This window comes from Apium graveolens, chromosome 7, assembly GCF_009905375.1.
Source record: "Apium graveolens cultivar Ventura chromosome 7, ASM990537v1, whole genome shotgun sequence".
NCBI lineage: Eukaryota > Viridiplantae > Streptophyta > Magnoliopsida > Apiales > Apiaceae > Apium > Apium graveolens.
Genome location: NC_133653.1, coordinates 258423729 through 258438840, shown reverse-complemented (window position 1 = coordinate 258438840; position 15112 = coordinate 258423729). Strand labels below are relative to the sequence as shown.

General features: G+C 31.3%; 1 long non-coding RNA gene across 1 annotated transcript; it reads right to left on the bottom strand.

The window, feature by feature from the left end:
* Positions 1–687: 687 nt before the first annotated feature.
* LOC141671367 (uncharacterized) lies at positions 688–9714 on the bottom strand. The gene is made up of 4 exons (XR_012555110.1): positions 9425–9714; positions 8242–9008; positions 7088–7183; positions 688–1249 (listed from the first exon to the last, which is right to left on the bottom strand). It is a non-coding gene; the product is annotated as an uncharacterized LOC141671367 (long non-coding RNA).
* Between the last annotated feature and the right edge of the window lie 5398 nt (positions 9715–15112).

Here is a 15112-nt window from a genome sequence, read left to right as displayed (position 1 = left end):
GATGTTTAATGCATAATATGTGCAGATATAAGAAAATATTTTTGAAATCAAAATTCTAAAAATTACAATTCAACGAAACAAAATTGATGCAATCCACAGGCTTACCATTCTTGAAATACTCCATCTCATGACGTTATATACCTAATTGATTAATATATAATAATAATGTCACCGTATACTCATAGCTAGATTAACTGCAATTCAAATATGTACAATCATAGTCAATCATATAGACAAGTCTAATTATTTTTTGAAGATATATTGCGTCCACACGCAAATTAGATATCTTTTTTAATTACCGCATAATTAAACTTTATGGATTCAGTTTTGTATTAATTTATTTTTACAGTGGATATAAATATCAAACTTATGAGAAAAAGACATCTCACAAAAATATTAAAATCATATATAATTGTAGCTCACCTTTTAGTAACCATTTGAAATGTCACAACCAAGTCCTAAGAATTCTTCCTTGAATGATGGAAGGAATCCTTACGCTGAACATGCTTGGACCTTTGAAGATGTTGAGAAGTTTGAAAATATCTTGAAACAATTTCATGACCCTCCACCCTTGTAATATTCTAATAAGTTGCTCATGAGTAGATCCGGAAATTCGATCGTGTCGTGTACTTTCGTGTCGTGAACCTTTTCGTGTTGTGTACTAAGTAAAACACAAAACCGGCTCATTTAGGGTTCGTGTACTTTCGTGTTCGTGTAAAATTGAATATTAATATAATTAATTAAATAAATAAATGTAAATATTGAAGTTTTAGGTAAAATATATACAAAATATATAATATACATACATTTAAATCATTTATACTTACAATATTATAAAACTATGCATTATTTTTAAAGTATTCATTATAATTATACATATATATATTTACATTTATTTAATTTAGATATTAATATTTATAATAAATATTAATATTTAATTAAAAATGTATTTATTTCATGTATCTCGTGTCGTGTCGAGTACCAAAAGGTTAAAAACAAAACCGACACAATATTTCAGTCGTGTATCTCATGTCGTGTACCTTTTCGTGTCGTGTACTCAAAATACAAACACAAACACTAAATTTTCGTGTCATGTTCGTGTCGTGTTTTCGTGTCATGTTATAAATTGTCAGGTCTACTCATGAGATGTCTTGGAAGACTATGAAATCCAATAAATTTCATTTTGAGCTTTTGACGAAGGATCTAGGCATAGCCTACGAGTCAAACGTTGAAGTGATTTTTGATGAGGCTGAAATATTATGAGCAATATGTAGATTCAGAATTTGAAAATGACAATGAAAACAAGGATAGAAGCAAGTGGAAAAAAAATGCCTGCAAGTTAAATATATTTGAATTTCAGAATAAGGAAGATTTTCATTTACTATCATAGCTTAACATGTAATGTTCATTTTAAATCTATTTGAATTTTGACATCCCTTTAATTTAATTCATTTAGAAATATATTATGACCAATTTTTTTCTAACAAAAATATATATTAAAATATTAAAAATAACCCGCACATCGTACTAGATACACTTATTGTTTGGGTTAAATATCAAAGTGGTCACTCAACTGAATATCATATATCAGTTTAATCATCAAACTTAACGGGATATCATTTGGATCACTAAAGTAATTATAAATATCAAACAGATACCTCAAAATATGTGCTCGAGAATTAAAATTTATTTTATGGAGTTCTAAACATTTTTTTTAAATCTTATTACAACCAAATGAAAAGTTATGAATTCATAGTATTTTAGATGATTTTTTGAGATTTTTAAAATTTATCTACTAATTATTTTTATTTAAATAAAGCAAATGACTACAAAATTAAAAATAAATAGTAGATAAATTTTAAAAAATCTTATTATATTATAGAAAATACTAGAATTCATACATTTTCATTTGGTTATAATAGGATTCAAGAAAAATATATAGAACTCCATAAAATAAATTTTAATTCTCGAACACATATTTTGAGGTATATGTATGATATTTATTATAACTTTAGTGATTCAAATGATACCCCGTTAACTTTAATGATTAAACTGATATATGGCGTCCAGTTGAATGACCACTTTGATATTTAACCCCTTATTGTTTAAAGTGTACTACCTAAGCCAAATCTTTGGCCGATCTTCAATCATTCGCACTTTGGACATGTTCAAACAATTTCTTGAGAATATAGTTTGTTTAAAACTAAAAATGAAAACTAATTTCATATTATGTAGTTCAGTCATGGTAAAATGTGCCGTAAAATTTGGATGATAATATAGTGCCACCATATATATACTATTTTACAACATTTGTTAAATAGATCAAACATTCAAATATGTAACAATTAGGCACTGGTACACTAATTTTATAAATTCTACTACATTTCATAAGAAGAATTTTAACAGAAAACATATGTTAAAAATGCAAAGGTTAATGCATTATTTATGAGCTGATGACGATAAATATTTGTGAATTCCGAACTTTGTAAACCTACATATCAACAACAGAAAAATTAATATTATCCATAATTGAATAAGGCAAACCTATTTTCGCATATTATATGATTATATCTCATGACGTAACTTACCAATTTCATATATGTGTTTACATGTATTATTTAGAAAGTCGCATGTATTTATTATTATAAAATACCTAACCGTAAACTTAGAGATAGATTATGTGGATTTGTATAATGAAAGTCAATCCTAGAGATAAGCCTAACTATTATTCGAGATATACGTTAAATATTTTGAACTTATTGCACATACACAGAAAATTAGATATTATTTTTATCTGCCGCAAAGTTAGACTTTTTGGATTGGGTATTACATTAATTCATTTATAAGATATTTCATTAAATATAAATAGGCCATGAAACCTATTAGAAACACCATCAATAAACATTTGGAATTTATAAATATAAAATAAAATTTTGATGTTAAATTATAAAACTTACATTTGCTGCATATATGTTTCAATTTTACAATTGTAACATATTTTATGTAAATGATAATATGAACATAAAAAATTATAAAGTACCAATATTACAATTATAAGTAAATAATAGTTAATTTATTTAAATTTTGTGGAAAGAAATAATTAAAAGCATGGATTAGTATGTAATAAATACCCTAGATTTGTTGTTTCGTTTGGCACTTTCTTTTGTTGCATTGAAGTAAATTTTTAAAATTTTGCATATTTTCGTAACTGTAAATGTAATTAAAATAGTAACATTATTTCCTATGTTTATAAACCATTTTAAACCTGCACAATAATAATCTAACATACATATAATCCAAGGGATGTAAAATTTAATTAGATTAAAAAAACATTACATTTAAACCAATGAAAGTAAATGGAAATTTTCTTATTCTAAAACTCGAGTAAAATAAACATGCTAATATTTTTTTTATTTTTCTCACTCACTGTTATTCCCGTCTCATTTGTCGTTCTCAGATTCTAAATCAAAAGACTGCTCATCATCTCCGGCCTCATCAAATATCCCTTTAAAGTTCGGATTCATGATTATGCTCAAATCCCACATCAAAAACTCGTAATGAAATCTAATGGATTACATGGTCTTCCAAGGCATCAAAGAGCAACTTGTTGGAAGAATTCATGGGTGGAGGTTCATCAAATTCATCCAAGATAGTTTCGAACTTCGTGACTTCTTCAAAGGTCCAACCATCTTTAGGCTCATTTCCATCATCTACACAAGAGTTCTTAAGTATGGGTTGTGCTAGTTCAAATGGTTATTGAAAGATGATCTAAATTTTTAGGTGTTGAATATATTGTGAAATGTTTTTTATAGTGTTTCTCGTAAGTTTCATTGCCTACTTGTTAATGAAATATATTATTGTCTTAAATTAATTCCTAGAATATTTTTTTATTCATAAGAAAAAAAAATTAAAATTACACCATTCAAGTATTTTGTTAATTTATCTGCAAACTTATATTATTCGTTACGCATTCAGATTGGTAAAACTTTCAAATATTTAATAATTGGGAACTTTTTATTCATATTTGCCAACTGGCTACCAGATACATGTAATCAAAGAGATGTAAAATTTAAATAGATTGAAAAACAATTCATTTAAAACTATGAAAGTAAATGGAAAATTTTTATTCTGAAACTCAAGTAACATAAACTTCCTTGTATTTTTTTATTTTTCTCACTCGCTGCTATTCCCGTCTCCTTTGTCATTCTCAGATTCTGAATCAACAGACTGCTCATCATCTTCCGCTTCATCAATTATCCCTCCAAAGTCCGGATCAAAGTTTGGATCCATGATTATGCTCATATCCCTCACCAAAAGCTCATAATGATATTCAATGGATTCCATGGTCTTCCAAGGCATCTCATAAGCAACTTGTTAGAAGAATTCAGGGGGTTGAGGTAAATCAAAATCATACAAGATATTTTTGAACTTTTTGACTTCTTCAAAGGTCCAACCATCTTCAGTGTAAGGCTCATTTTCATCATCCGAGGAAGAGTTCGTAGGCTTGGGTTGTGCCATTTCAAATGTTTATTGAAAGGTGATCTAAATTTATGTGTGTTGAATGTATTATGAAATATTTTTGATGGTGTTTCTCATGAGTTTCATGGCCTATTTATAGTTAATAAAATATCATATAATTGAATAAATGTAATATCTAATCCAAAAAGTCTAACTTTGTAGAAGATAAAAATGATATTTAATCTTCTGTGTATGTGCAATAAGTTAAAAATATTTAACTTATATCTCGAGTAATAATTAGACTTATCTGTAGGATTGACTTTGATCATACAGATGCGGATAATCTATCTTTAAGTTTACGGTTCAGAATTCTATAACAACAAATACATGCGACTATCTAAATAATACATGTAAACACATATACAAAATTGCTAAATAACGTCGTGTGTTGAATGTATTATTGAAAGGTGATCTAAATTTATTGAAAGGTGATCTAAATTTATGTGTGTTGAATGTATTATGAAATATTTTTGATGGTGTTTCTCATGAGTTTCATGGCCTATTTATAGTTAATAAAATATCATATAATTGAATAAATGTAATATCGAATCCAAAAAGTCTAACTTTGTAGAAGATAAAAATGATATTTAATCTTCTGTGTATGTGCAATAAGTTAAAAATATTTAACTTATATCTCGAGTAATAATTAGACTTATCTGTAGGATTGACTTTGATCATACAGATGCGGATAATCTATCTTTAAGTTTACGGTTCAGAATTCTATAACAACAAATGCATGCGACTATCTAAATAATACATGTAAACACATATACAAAATTGCTAAATAACGTCGTGAGATATATGGATATAGTTATCTAGAATAATACAGATGCGGATAATCTATCTCAATCTATCTCTAAGTTTACGGTTAGGTATTCTATAACAATAAATATATGCGACTTTCTAAATAATACTTGTAAACGCATATATGAAATTGGTAAATAACGTCATGAGATATATATTGATATAGTATGCGAAAATATGTTTGCCTTTTTCATTGTGGATTATGGTAATTTTGTGCCTTTCTTTATTCATATCTTAATGAATATTTCTTATTCTAAATTTATACCTAATACAAATTTAATGAACTTTAAATAAATATATATATATAATATATCACAATTTAAATCTATGTTAAATATGAATAGAAAACTTAAGTTTTATAAACAATACATTAAAAATGAATTATCATATAATTATTTGTTTTAAGTATACTTAATTTTTAACTAAAATTAATAAAATAAAACAAAGCATGTTTAATGGGTGAACTAACACATGTTGCCTGCATGATTCGAAATTGAGACTAAATAATAACTTTACTAATATTGTTCAATACATGTTGGTTGGTGAGATTCGAACATGAGACTTTGTTTGGAGAAACTTTAAATCAATGATATTGTTTGGTTACTATTTCTATTTTAAGTTGGGCTTCTATTTAATCATCTCCATGTGTGTATATATATATATATAGACACACGCGCACAACAAATTTGTATATGCAATGGAATGAAGATAAGACCTAAATGAAGATAAGACCTAAGAGGAGGAAGAGAATTATGGGGTAGCGCATGGCAGCTACTGACGGGCATGATGCATGGATGGTGGTGTTACATTACTAGTAGATATTACTAGTAGATGTTATAACAATTTGACCAGGCCGTTTAAATTAAAGAGAGCTTTGATCTTCTCCGAGTTCAATAAGGGTTCTTATATGAGTATTTGCCTCAAAATACGTATATGCTATAGGCTTGTACTTTACCCAACTTTATTTTTTTTTAATTTCGTTTATTGATGATATTAAATATTTGACATGGGAGGAAAATTACGAAATGTGTTTGCATGTCATGCACACAAACAAAATCGTCCATTCAAAAGTGATCATGCAAATGGTACTACATCCATTTCACGGATGGGTTTCCATTTTTAAAATTCAACGTCAACCAATAATAACCTGAACTTAAAATTAGTTATATTCTTAAAATTATAGGAAAATTATATTTGTAGCGGTACTTTTAAGTTAAAATAGGATATATACTCTCAAGGTTGATACTCTGATCTTATTTGTTCTTGTTTTACAATCAAGCTTGATTTGAACCTCTTAGACCTATGTCTTCTGACTTCTGATTTAACTGAATTGTTTCTATCGAACCCTACTCCTACACATGAAAAAAAAAATAGTCATTTCCACTTTAGAAATGACCTGCCATCTTTAAAAACTATCCAATATATGCAAAATAAAATTACATAAGGTCGTTAAAAAAAATCCATTTGAACCTTTACTAATTTTTAATCATAATTGGAATCAAATGAGATAACTTGGGGTTTAATATTTTAAAAACAAACTTGAAGATGCTGGATAAGAGGGCCTCGATATTAAGAATTTAAAAAGGTAAATCAGTCCAAAATATATTATTATAGCAGTTGGATAATCAAAAAGTAAAACCAATCAATTTCATACCAATCTTGAAGTTCAGAATGTCATCTCATTTTCAAAAGTCAAATGAGACTCTTGTTGTGGACAAATAAACTATATGCGACTGTGAAGACATAAAATAGAGTAGTGTCTTACCTGCAAAGAATAATCATTGCTACAATCTCCCCATATCAAAACCCAAGTGGAAAGCTAAGGGTAGATGTCATAATCGATCGAATGCCTGAAATGTAACTGACCAAAGGGATTAATTAAATTTTCTAATAATAATTATAAGTGATGACATACAAACTATTAGTAAAGAATAGAACATAACAGCTTCCAAACGGCAAGGAGTGCAAGTGACAAATGGACATGTTAACATAGATAGGCAGCTAGCTGTGAAGCTGCACAAAAAATATCTCACCGATGTCAAACTTTTCATGTTTGGCTCAACAATGTAGATAAAAATAATAGTGCTCATAATCTAGTTCAACATAGAGTGATAAAGGCTTGCCTTTATCCCAATTTTGAAATTGTTCAACAATAAAAATTTGTTTCCTAATCTTATTGTTCCTATTCATATTATAGCTTCACATGTAATTTAAACAAAAAATAAACATAGGACCAGCAAGAAATTAACTAAAGATATTTTTTCTAACTAACTAAATGGCCAAGTTGTACACACACATAAGTGTATTAAAACAAAAATAGTAATTACATGAAATAATTTTCTTTTATCAGTTAATGGTTATATAATTCAGACAAGAGATATTAAAGGAGAGGACAAAAGCCCAACTTTCATTTCTAAACATTCATAGAATCATTCTATCTTATGAACACTTGCCAAATCAAACATCATAACCGGCATTTTACCACAACTGTCCAACCGAGTACTACTGGAAAACCCCAAAAAAAATATAAAATAAGAAAACCATGCATCCAAAGTAAAAATCATACATTAAAGAGAAAACCTGATAATCTATAACTGTAGATTGTTCAAGGCTTCAGCCAAGTTAATAAGATACCAAGTATATGATTATAGTTCATAAATGCAAGAAAGAAGATAAGAAGGCAATTGGTGTGATATGAAAAGCAGTACACTGCAGTTAAGATTGCAACTTCTTGATAAAAACTGGGAGTTATATTATGTATCATAGATATTCTACTGGTATATCATAAGACTGATCTTCAATTGAACAGCTTTCTCCATGTGCACATTTATTTCTCCATCTCACTCGTTGTCTTCCTCTATTCGTTTAATTTGCTAAATCCCAACCAATTACATCTTAATGTTTTCTTTAGATAGTTACCTCTAGTGCATTGACCGGAATGACCATCCTCAGCACTTTGTTGAGAACAATTTTGAGTAGAACGTGGTTGCTGATCTGGTTGCACCGTGGTCGGGAAGATGGAAATCTGTCTTATTAAATCAAACTTAAATCCACATGAATTGGATACACAAAGACTGTCATATGGTTTACCAGTATATCAAGCATTCTATATATTTGTTCAATTTGATTGTGGCATTTGTCTTTGGCAACAAACTCATGTCTTATATTTCTTTTGTCGATCCAAGTTAAAGCAGCATTTTTTCATAAGCCCCTCTGAGTCATGAGCTCCCTCACCTGACTAGCATCATCCCATTTACCAGCTGCAGCATACATGTTAGATAACATTACATATCTACCAGAGTTCATCGGTTCCAGCTCAAACAAAGCTTTTGTCGCCTTCTACGCAAGACCCAAGTTCCCATGTACCTGACAAGCAGCCAATAGTGCACCTCATATTCCAACATGATCCGATCCCTTAGATGCTGTCAAAATCAACTCCAATGCTTCTTTCAGTCTATTTTTCTGACCAAGTACAGCAATCAAGGCTGCACAGTGATCAGACCTTGGTATTACACCAAAATCTCTTTCCATTGAGCAGAATATTGTGAGTGCTTCACCTAGTAGACCCCCATGACTACAAGCTGATAAAACCCCAAGAAAAGTGACATGATTTGGAATCACCTTTGCTTGTAGCATTCTCTTGAAAACAGAAAGTTATTCGTGTCCATGCCCGTTTTGAGCAAATCCTGTTATTATCGCATTTCAAGTTAATATATCTTTACCTTTGCTGCTTTCGAATAATTTAATTGCCGATGCCATATCCCTCCACTTACAATATATGTCAATCAAAGGATTTGATAAAAACAGATTATTTATATTACTTGAATTATTACTTCTAGTAATGTACCCATGGATTTGTTTCCCTCTTTCGATTCTAACATACAGTAGGAGGAACGATGCCCTCTTCCATCATTTTGCTCAAAAAGACCTAAAGCCTTATAACCTTGTCCATTTTGTGTAAAACCAGCAATCAGAGCAGTCCAAGAAACACTCAAAAATATTTGTAAATGGAATTTTTTACAGAAAAAATTGAAAAATCATAATTTTGCAAAAAAAAAATTGTATTTTCAGGAAAAAAACCTCTAATATTAAAACATATTACCTGAGCGTTTAAAATACCCGCTAAGCTTCATCATCTTCATCTTTTTGCATTCAATTTTAAAATTACGATCAATGGCATCATCATTTATATCTATATACTCGTCTTTTTGTACTCCCCCTTGTTGTAAACTTAAACGAAACCCCAGAAAGCTACTGCTAAACCGAGAAAGCTCACTCCAAACCCTAACCCTCTCTTAAGATCTCGCCCATCTCGAAGCCACTACTTCCACTCTTTTACCCCCTAAAGATGATTTTGTTATTGACCCCCTAATTCTCACATTTTCAACCAGAAAGGCCCAAAACATCACAAGCTAAAAAAAAGGCCCAAACTATCACAGATAAACGTTAAAAATATATGTGTTTATGGAAATTGACTAATTTAACCCTGAGTATTCTGCTGAAAAGATATACAAAAATGTGTTTTCAAACGACGCATGCTTTAAGTTCGTTTATATCTTTAAATAGAAAAATACGTTTGCACTCTAACACATATACTAAATGTGTTTTTGGTCTAAAGTAAATTTTATATGTGTTTATGTCCTTAACTGATTTAACTTTAACTTTAATTTTGTAGGAGACGCAAAGAAAAAATGCGTTTTTATTTAGAAATGCTAAAGGCAAAAAATAAATGTGTTTCTCTATGATAAAAAGGGCCATTCTGCGCGCGTGAGATTTTGGACATTTTTTTTCAAAAATGTGATATTCAGGGCCAATGTTGTGGCCCTCTATTACGTGGGGTGTTGGTCACCCTAAATTTCACTTCAAAACGGTACATCGTGTACCGTTTATGCAAAATAAATAAAACGGAACTTCGTGTAACGTTTTGGCATTTTGAATTTTTTTTTATGCGCAAAACAGTGGATAAAGTTCCGTTTTGGTACAAAACGCTATATGATGTACAGTTTTGAGCCAAAACGCTACTTAAACCACCGTTTTGCATATTACAAAAAAATTAATAATAAAATAAAAAATTATTACAATTATAAATATATAATAACATATTTAAAAATAGAAAACATAAATTTAATAAACATTACTTACATATATATATAATTTTTAAATGAAGCATAGTTTATTATAATATAATATTAGCATTTTTTTTTTGGTTAATAATTAAATAATATTTAAAAATTATTTAAAGTAGTATACTATTTATTATAAAAAAAATATTTATAACAGAGAACATAGGATAGCATTAGGTGATCATATTTTAAGCATGAGAGGTGCCTACGTAGATATCTGTTAGTATCATCTGCATATTTACTTTCCTTGGTTAGGATAATAAAATCCCACTGAAAGTGGACCACTGCTTTCATGTCTTAGATAGTGGTTAGATTGATTTATATGGTGTGTATATAATGTACCTTTCTCCTGTAATAAAAGTCACTGCAAATTTTTTATATTCATCTTTGTTCATTCTTAAGATGGTATCAGAGCAAGTTATTTAACAAGTTCAATTTTCTTGAAGGCTTAACTCAAGAATGGGAGAAACAAATACAAATAGCCAAACTAAACCTCCATCCAAAAAATCAATCGCCTCATCCTCCGGTATGGACACTTCAAACCCATACTTTGTTCATCATTCAGATCAGCCTGGTCATATGCTTGTTCCAATAAAATTAGATGATCCTAATTATCCATCATGGAGCAAATCAATGGTTCATGCTCTTACAGCCAAGAACAAAGTTGGCTTTATTGACGGAACTATTGAACAACCTTTAGAGGTAGAACAACCTGCACAATATGCTTTGTGGAATTAGTGCAATAGTATGATTTTATCATGGCTCACTCATTCAGTAGAACCTCATCTGGCCAAAGAAGTTATTCACGCCAAATCTGCTTATCAAGTGTGGGAAGATGTCAAGCATCAATTTTCAAAGAAAAATGCACCAGCAATTTATCAAATTCAGAAATCATTGGCCTCTCTTCCACAAGGAACCATGAATGTATCAGCTTACTTCACAAAACTCAAAGGCCTTTGGGATGAAATGGACACTTTTCGAACTCCACCAACATGCAACCAAATGAAAGTTCATAATGAGTAGAAAGAAGAAGATAGAATGATGCAATTTCTTATGGGTCTCAGTGACACCTACAATGTTGTACGCTCCAACATTCTCATGATGTCACCATTGCTTAATGTACGTCAAGCCTATTCCCTTGTCTTTCAAGATGAAACACAGCGACAAATGACTTCGGAGTCACTCGAAAATTTTTCCATTGCCGCTGCAATTCAAAGTCGTCCAAGCAATTTTTCAAACAAATTCAAGAACAAACAATGTGAGCACTGCAACAGGGAAGGCCATACTATTGAAATTATCGTACTTTAAAATTTCATTGCAAACATTATGATAGAAAAGGTCATACTGAAGATAGGTGCAAGTTCAAAAATGGTATGTGGACTCCCAACAATAACACTGGAAATCAAAATAGTCGGTATAACCAATCACACCAGCAACATGGGTCTCAAAGGAATACACTTAACTCTTTTCATACTGCCAATACAATTGATTCTTCTAACTCCACACATGGAGTTCGTCAACAAGATAGTGGTGCAACTACACAAGTTTTCAATTTACTGAATCCTCTGAATGGACTCTCATCAGACCAACTTCAACAACTGGCCAACACTCTATCAATGATGGCTTCAAATGACAAATCTGGTAATAACAATGCTTTTGCAAATGCAGCAGGTTCATCTCTTTTTATGAATCCGTCAATTAATTCTGTATTTACCATGCCTTGGATTTTAGATAGCGGAGCTACCGATCATATCACTTCTGATTCTACATATTTTACTCAAACAAAATCATCATCAATACCTGTTGTTAATTTACCGACGGGGTCATCAGCCTCTATTACTTCAATTAGAAATATACCCTTCAGTTCAGATATTAATTTGAAAGATATCTTATGTGTACCATCTTTTCGCTTGAATTTATTATCAGTAAGCAAATTGACAACCACTCTAAACTGTTGCGCAACTTTTTTCCAACTTTTTGTATTTTACAGGACTTGGCTACGAAGAAGATGATTGGCTCGGGTAAACAATATGGCGGTCTTTATTACATGTCACCTATAAAAACTCCCCTGGTTCATCAAGTTTCCCAACCATCAAACATGTGGCATATGTGTCTGGGACACTCATCACCATCTCGTTTGAAGCTTGCAACTTCTTTATTGCCTTGTAATAACATTTCTCTTGAAAATAATTGCACTATTTGCCCACTTGCTAAATAAACTAGACTGCCATTTTCTTTAAGTTCTATATCAACTCAATACCCATTTGATTTATTATATTGTGATATTTGGGGGCCGCACAAAGTTTCTACACATTCAGGTGCTCGTTTTTTTCTCACAATTGTCGATGATTTTACAAGGTGCACATGGGTGTATCTCATGAAAAACAAATCTGACACCCAAAATATTTTACAATCTTTTATCATATTTGCTCATACTCAATTTCGTACACGTGTTAAAGCAGTAAGGGTTGATAATGGTTCAGAATTTTTATCTATGAGAAATTTTTTCAAACACCATGGCATTGAATATCAGCGTACCTGTGTCTACACCCCACAACAAAATGGGATGGTAGAACGCAAACATCGACATATTCTCATTGTTGCACGAGCATTACTTTTTCAATCCAAATTGCCATTAATTTTTTTGGGAGAATGTGTATTGACAGCTGTATACCTTATTAATAGATTGTCATCGCCATTACTATCAAAAAAAACACCATACAAGTTATTGAAAGATAAACCACCAAAGTCGGATCACTTGAGGGTATTCGGTTGTTTATGTTATGCAACTGTTGTTCATCATACTCAAAAGTTTGACCCACGTGCCAAGAGTTGTATTTTTGTTGGGTATCCTTTCGGTCAAAAGGGATATAAACTTTATGATTTGGAAACCCATAATTTTTTTGTGAGTCGGGATGTTAAATTTCATGAAACCACTTTTCCTATGATTTCTAAATTATCTCAACCAGATTCTATTTTTCCCAACCCTTCATATAACATCACAGACAGTTGGCATTTAAATCTACCATCAATAACAACACAACCTATGATGTCACCTCATGAAGATGATATAACCGAAAGAGTAGATGCTATTGAGCATACATCTCCAAGTCAAAACTCTGAACATATTGAGTCACCTAACACAGAACAGCCTACCTCTTTATATCAAAATGACCAAATTTCACCTATATCTAGTTCCTCCACACCTCAGGTTCTTCCAACACGACAATCCACTCGACATAAAAATCCACCAGCATGGCACAAAGACTACATATTGTCTGTGCAGGTCAATCATTCTTCATCACCACCAAGTTCAACATCAGTTACTCGATATCCTCTTTCTAAATTTCTCTCATACTCTCGTATATCACCTGTACATCATTCCTTTCTAGCTAACATTACAGGTCATATAGAACCAAAATCATTTTCCCAAGTTATTCTTGATCCGTACTGGAGACAGGCCATGAATACATAATTGGAGGCTTTGCAAAAAAATAACACATGGACTTTAGTTCAACTCCCTGCTGGACATAAACCTATTGGTTGTAGGTGGGTTTATAAAATAAAATATAAATCAGACGGCATGATTGAGCGCTACAAGGCACACCTTGTTGCTAAAGGATACAATCAAATTGAATGAGTGGATTACCAAGAAACATTTTCTCCAACAGCAAAACTTACTACCCTCCGTTGTCTTCACACTGTTGCTGCTGCTCGAAATTGGTTTATTCATCAATTAGATGTCCAAAATGCATTTCTCCACGGTAACTTACAAGAAACAGTTTATATGGAACTTCCACCGGGCCTTCGACGACAGGGGGAGAATATTGTATGTCGTCTCAACAAATCGATATATGGACTTAAACAATCATCAAGAACTTGGTTTTCTACTTTTTCAACAGCCATTCAAAAGGCAGGTTATCAACAATCTAAGGCTGATTATTCTCTTTTTACCAAGGTCCAAGGTACCTCATTTACAGTGATCCTTATTTATGTTGATGATATACTCCTTACGGGAAATGATCTTCAAGCAATAGAACAACTAAAAAAATTTCCGTTGAAACGCTTCCGCATTAAAGATCTTGGAGACCTTAAATATTTTTTGGGCATTGAATTCTCTCGTTCCAAGGAAGGTATTTTCATGTCACAAAGAAAATACGCATTGGATATATTACAAGATGTTGGACTTTCAGGTGCGCGTCCAGATACGTTTCCAATGGAACAACACCTGAAACTCACTCCCACGGATGGAACATTGTTAAATGATCCAATTAAATATAGGAGACTAATTGGCAGGCTCATTTATCTTACGGTTACAAGGCCTGACATAGTATTTTCAGTTCGAACATTAAGTCAGTTCATGCATGAGCCTCGAAAACCTCATTGGGATGCTGCTATAAGGATTCTTAAATATGTGAAAGGCACTCCAGGTCAAGGGCTGTTATTTTCTTCAAAAAATGATCTCTCATTAAAAGCCTTTTGTGACTCAGACTGGGGAGGTTGTCGTGCCACAAGAAGATCGGTTACAGGATATTGTGTATTTCTTGGAAACTCGCTCATCTCATGGAAATCTAAGAAACAAAAATATGTTTCTAGATCCTCAGCAGAAGCCGAATATCGAGCAATGGCTAATGCTTGTTTGGAGCTCACTTGGTTACGCTATATAT